Raw genomic sequence first — 7,409 nt, forward strand, 5'->3', positions numbered from 1 at the left:
TAGACTGTCATGAATGGGTCTATAGATTGTCTAAAGGTGTTTAGACATAGCACAAGTTTGCTGCAGTATTCATGAGTACTCCTGTAATAATATTTGAGTATTGGACTAAACCCACGCTCACATATCACTTCATGGAATTTTATCACGGGTGATTGTGAGACGATAATATCGTATAATCTTCAAACCAAGATATGTAGTTGGCGATTATTTGTTGATTGTACATTAATAGTGCGAAAACGCATCAGTAACTCGATGTTATAAAACGTCCTATTATATATGATTCAATGAATAGTTAGCACAAGCATATAAGTCGAAGTTTATATGTTCCTTTTATCCTAAGAGGATTAAAAGCGATATCTTGGGCCCCTCGATGATTTTGTTTTGACTTATGTGTCGGGCCTGGTCAGAACTCTATTGATGTGTTCAATTAAGTTCTATGTCAAACAAATCAGAAATCGAGAAACAAAATGTTGGATAATGAGTATGACTTTAATTCCATGTCTTTTTCCACACGATATCTTGTAGAACAGAGGATTATATGATCACTTATCTAATGGACATGTCAGAGTTCGACAACGGCTTTTTGAGAGCTACGATTGCTAATCGGATTTAAGTTACATTGGCAATTACAGTTATTAGACTTATCCAAGTGGGAGACTGTTGGAAAATGTGTCTAAGCCCATAACTATAATTGTTATGTACTTGACCCGATAGTATCATGGTCCATTTGGGTTGCATTCATCAAAGCAATATGTTAGGAAGGATATTTGAGTAAGAGGTTAATTATGATTTATTAATATACTAGGTGTGAGACCCATGTATTACATGAGTTTATTTTAAAAAAATTAAATATGAAATTTTAACAATTTGAAAAGTTTGAATTTATAAGAAAAAAGAGAAAAATTTTGAATTATTAAAATTAATGAGGCTTTAATGTATTGAATACATTACATATATAAACCCTTTCTAATAAATACCTTACATATATATTACCTTACATATTAAATGTGGAATTTTAATTTAATAAAATGAAAAATACAATAAAATGACAAGTGGAAAATAGAAAATTCAAAAATTATAGAAAATGTCATGTGTCCAAATGAAGGAGAAAAGGACATGTGGAAAAAAGTTATTTATTTATTAGGGAGCATTATAAGTATAATATATTAATTGACAAATCATATTATTTAAATAGTATTGATCAAGAATTAATTTAAGAATTAATTTGGTGATCAAAAGAGACTAATTAAATTGATACATATGAGTTGGGCTAATGATTCATGGTTTGATTTGTGATGGGCTTATGGATTAATTCATGAAGTATTTATCCAAATCAAATGGATGGGTCATGAGCTAATGTGTATGGATTAGGGTTACACATGACACTTGATATTCTACACACACACACACACACACACACATATATATATATATATATATATATATATATATATATATATATATATATATATATATATATATATATATATATATATATTGATAAGCTAAAATCGGTGACACCTTGTTTTTCAAGAAGGAGAATCCGCTTTCTAGTCTCCATATTCATCCTAAGTTGCTCTTGGTGTTTTGTGAGTCCATTTAAGGCATCACACTTGGGGTGATAAGCTTTCTTGAGGCCAAGTCATTCAAGCTACTACACAAGGTAACGTTCTAACTAGTTTTTATGATTCAAATATCACCTTGCATGCTAGTTTAGGATTCATGCTTTGGAAAATGTCTATTGCATGTATAATTAAAGAAAACTTAGATCCAAAGCATTAGGGTTGTATGTGCACCATAGGAATGTTAGAGTACATAAAAACCCAACAATCACTAGATCTTAGTCTAATAGTTATTGCGACTAATTATTAGTCTAGATAATATTGTTTTTCTTGTATTATATAAGTGTTAAACAATACTTTTCAACTAATACGTACAGACAGGGGCCAGAAATGAAACACACCGGAGGGCAGAACCATTTTGGCATTTAAGTTATTCTGAAATCCAACAACCCTATGTGGCCCTTCAAACCAGATTCCCCGTACCGCGGGCAGTTAAAAGGTATTATAATAACACTTTGAATAATTTATACTCCATCTGTCCCAAAATTATTGTCCACGTTTGAGTTTTTAAGTCTTTTCATGTCAACTTTGACCATAAATAACTTTATTTATGTTATATAATTTTTGATGAAACTTATAACAATGAAAATACATTTAAAAAGCAATCTACTCATATATCTTGCATAAAAATTTATATAACAAAAACTAAATTATTTAAGGTCAAAGTTTAACAAAAGAGACTTAAAAAGTCAAATATGGACAATAATTTTGGGATGGAGGGAGTAATACTTAGCACATATATTGTTTATAGGTTCATAATAATGATAATGAACTTAAACATAAGTTATACTTAAAGTAGGGTAAACATAACTCACTTACAAGGGGGGTTTAGCTAGGAGTCGGGCTCTGCAGGATCAGAACTTCTGAGCCGAAAGCTCTTGTTCTTGGAGCCTTCTGTGTAAAATCCATAAAATTTCAATGAAATTTAAACATTTCAAAACAACCCATTTATTAAAGAGGTGTTTACAAAACCGTTGTTTCCAAAACATTTATTTAAAACCGGAATCATTTACACATAGATTTCAAAAACATTCACGTTATCAGAGTATCCCAGAAACCATAGGTTCCAAAACACGAGGATGTGTACGGTCACACCTTCACCTTGCCACGATCCACTGAAGTACCTGAAACCATAAACCAAAACTGTAAGAACGAAGCTTAGAGAGTTCCCCCAAAGTACCAACACACAACCAGATAACATATAAAAATAAACAGCATGCATACAGAGCCTTCAGCCTGTCTGGACCGCTCACAGAACCTTCAGCATGTCTGGACTGCCTCACCGGGCCTTCAGCCTGTCTGGACCGTTCTTCGGGCCTTCTGCCTGACTGGTACACCCCACTGGCCTCCAGTCTATCTGGGACGCCCTGGGTCTGTTAGCCTTCAGCACACAGCAGGACCGCCTCAACCCAACCACACACATACACACACAAACCATGTCGACATATACATAATAGCTAATCATACATATAATGTACCGATATAAACATTACGCGGTTTGTTGACTGGCAGAACTAAGCAGTACAGTCTCAACCCAACCTAAATACATCAACACATGCGACCGGTATACATATAGCTAGAACAGATAACAGGCAAATCTAACAAATCACTAAGCATACCATTATCCTATATACCAGGATACAGATCTAACAGATCATCACAAAACTCAATCATAAGATAAACCAGGATAACAATCCAAAGGGATGACATTGGTGCCTTTGACCTGCAAGTACAGTGAGGAAAACTCACCTCACATCGCTGATCACACAGACGATCCCTGGTTGCTGGCTGGTGGCTGCCAGATCCCTGAACCGCCACATCAAGACAACACCCCATCAATAACTGATTCCATGAATAATCTCTAACTTCAGATCCGCGCTAACAGATACAAAAATGACAATCCATTAACATATAGTCACTGACTCATATTATGAGTCAAATTCAGGGTAAGAGACCTTTTTATCCTTCCTCCAGCTTGGCCCAAGGCCAATGCCCAAACTAGAAGACAAAAGGCCTAATATCAAAATAAACTCCTTAAGTCTGATTATGGCCCAATTTTCCAAATTGGGCCTAATTCCTTTCATGGCCTTCTCCCAAGAAGATCCAGCAAGCCAAAAGCCTAACCATAAAATCCCAGACGGCCCACCACAGCCCAATGCAAACCAAACCCAAATCTTGATTCAAAAGGCCCAAATTACTTCAAGTTCCACACTTGGCCCAATTTTCCAAATTGGGCCCAACTCCTTTTTGGGCCTTATCTAAAGGTACGATCCTCTAATTAGCCCAAAACACACTTATCCAGTTAGTCCATAAGGACCCAATTATCAAAGCCCAACAGATGGCCCAATACCTGAAGCCCAATTCCGAAATACAAACAGAGGACGTACGCGGGGCGTACCCCTTTGGTACGCTGGGCGTACTTCGCCTCGCATTGACCACCATTGGGGTGGTTGACTCCGTACGCAGGGCGTACAAAAACTTACACGGGGCGTACCCTTGCAGAGACCAAAATCATGATAAGTGCTTAATGGCTTAAGCACTTAAGCCCAAACTTCGGATCCATGGTCCAAATGCACATTAGAGTCATAAAGTCTCAAACTTTATGACTTTAGACGTCTAAAAGCTCTTAATACAAGGTCTTAATCCATTAAGACCTTTCTACCAAATACATGGGACACTTCTAACCATTGGAACCTCATTTTTATGCCTTAGGACCCATCCTAAGGTATGAAAGGATAGCTCAACATGTCCAAAACAAAGCATGTACAAATTTGGGACTTTTGGGACAAGAAGAGCACCAAAGAGAAACCAAAGCAAGATCTAAACTATCCAAGCATAAAGGTAGAAGCTTTATCCCTTCTGAAGCTTCCAAAGAAGATGATAATCCCAGATCTACAAGCTTGCTTCCAAGGACCAAAAGTGACATAAATAAAACCCAAGTGATGAATTTGAAATTACTTGAAAACTGGGGTGTTACAACTCTCCCCTACTTAAATTCGATTTCGTCCTCGAAATCATTCCTTACCATTCCTGGCATGCCCGACATCCTGAGGGACACACCCACAACCTTGAACATATCATAACCCTCACAAGGCGACCAGACTCAGCAGAAAATTTCCACCCCGGAGAAAACGAATCCATAATCCCACGCAACAAACCAACCCTACTTCACCTAAAAATCTACAATCTCGAATTTCGAATTTGGTCTGACTCCCCGACAGTCCGCCCGTACTAACCATCGCTAGTTTCATTCCCCTTATTCCCTAAACTGACTGCTCAACCCTGAAAACATGAAGTTCCCACCAAAAACAAAATCATAGATCATACGTTGCTGCCGACAATTCTTTACTGGAAAAAGAGATTAGATATTCTTTCAAGAGAAAACTCATTCAAATGACCAAATTTCCAAGGATATAATGAAAAACGGGAGATAAGCTGGGAGATGAACCCTTTTAGTGCTGACAGGACAATGCTTCCTTTAGCTCCCGAACCAAAATACATATAACAACCAGCTAACAAGCACGAACACTCATACCTGGCCCAATCAGCCTCGGGCTGGAATACCAGGCATGCCTACGACGGGTCTAGTCATCCTTAGGATGGAATACCCTAGATTGGAATGACAATATATACATAACTCGGGTCTAAACTCACAACTTGAGATCCAAGGAACTACCCTTGCATTTCGCCCAAAATCTTTTGATTCATTGCAACCCCTCACTATACTTGGATACAAAGATTTTCCTCAACTGCTGTTAAGACTACCAGTCTCACACCTGATCCAGCCACCAGGTTCCCAAAACCTGGAAGACAGGGACATCCTACTTCCAACAATCTTTTATTACACCATCGATGATGACATCACACCTTCTTCCTGGAACTCGCGACTCGCACCACAAAAGGCCCAATATCAAAATAAACTCCTTAAGTCTGATTATGGCTCAATTTTCCCAATTTGACCTAATTCCTTTCATGGCCTTCTCCCAAGAAGATCCAGCAAGCCAAAAGCCCAACCATAAAATCCCAGACGACCCACCACAGCCCAATGCAAACCAAACCCAAATCTTGATCCAAAAGGCCCAAATTACTTCAAGGTCCACATTTGGCCCAATTTTCCAAATTGAGCCCAAATCCTTATTGGGCCTTATCCAAAGGTTCGATCCTCTAATTAGCCCAAAACACACTTATCCAGTTAGTCCATTAGGGCCCAAGTATCAAAGCCCAACAGATGGCCTAATACCCGAAGCCCAAGTCTGAAATCCAAACAGAGGACGTACGCGGGGCGTACCCCTTCGGTACGCTGGGCGTACTTCGCCTCGCATTGACCACCATCGGGGTGTTTGACTCCATACGCAGAGCGTACAAAAACTTACGCGGGACATACCCTTGCAGAGACCACAATCATGATAAGTGCGTAATGGCTTAAGCACTTAAGCCCAAACTTCAGATCTATGGTCCAAATGCACATTATAGTCAGAAAGGTAGAAGCTTTATACCTTCTGAAGCTTCCCAAGAAGATGATAGTCCCATATCTACAAGCTTGCTTCCTTCCTTGACCCCTTTGATGCAATAACTTCTCCTTTTGGCACACAAAACCACACTACAAGTTCAAGATGCACACTATGGGGATTAAGGTTCACTCAAGCTGGCTAAGGGACTTGGAGACTGAAAGAGTGAGTCAAAATGACCCATAAAAATGCTTAAATACCCCACAAACCCTAAAGGTTAGTGTTTCACCCGAACATACGTACGCCCTGCGTACATATGCGTACGCCCAACGTACTAGGCGCGCCCAAGTACGCTTAGCGTACTCACATGTACGCCCAACGTACATCTCATGCTCCATAAGTTACTTATCTGCCACTAGGGCTTCCCAGTGACATAAATAAAACCCAAGGGATGGATTTGAAATCACTTGAAAACTAGGGTGTTACATTCAGGCGCTCCGGGTTTTGCCTCTAGCACTTGGAACGTGCTAAGGAATGGAAGATAGGGTTTGTGGGTATTGGGAGAGAAAGAATGGTTTTGGTGTGAAGAAAATGAGAGATTTGCGCCTCTATTTATAGGCTGTCTCGGGTCTCTCACATAATCATACATTCCTCTCATGTCGTGAGTCTTGCGTAGGCACCAAGGCGAAGCCTGGTGCTGACACGTGGCACCGGACGCAGGTAAAACAACCAATTTTAAAAATCCATAACGTTCGCATACAAGCTCCGTTTCTGACGTTCTTTATATCCATTCGTAGGTATTGACAAGATCTACAACTTTTCTTTTTACCCCATTGGCTTATTCTCGACCGATTTTAAATTTCACAGTCTGAGAAGATTACACTGTTAGTGACCGTGTAAAATTCATAACTTCTACATACGGACTCCGTTTTCGACTGTCTTTTTATCATTAAACTCCTATTAATGAGATTTTATATTCTAATTTAGGTCATTTTGGCTAAAAATCGATCGATCTAAAATTCGATTTTCGAGCTGTATACTACTATGCTAAATCTTAGAAAAAACCATAACTTCCTCAAACGAAGTCAGATTTTGACGTTCTTTTTATGTACGTTCTCGGTTTAACATATACTACGAATTTCATTTAGATTGCTAAGGCTAAAAAGTAGTTCATCGCAAACTCACTTTTTACGATACACAGCGTCGTGTCGGTTTTGTCGCAAAACTTCGACGGGTCATAACTAAGTCAGATTTCAGCGTTCCTTATATCCTTGAAATCCTTGTTACGACCACTTCAACTTTATTCATAGATATTGGGTCTATCTATTATTTTATTTTT

Source organism: Lactuca virosa, chromosome 6, assembly GCF_052849685.1.
Source record: "Lactuca virosa cultivar CGN04683 chromosome 6, Lactuca_virosa_CGN04683_v6, whole genome shotgun sequence".
Lineage (NCBI taxonomy): Eukaryota > Viridiplantae > Streptophyta > Magnoliopsida > Asterales > Asteraceae > Lactuca > Lactuca virosa.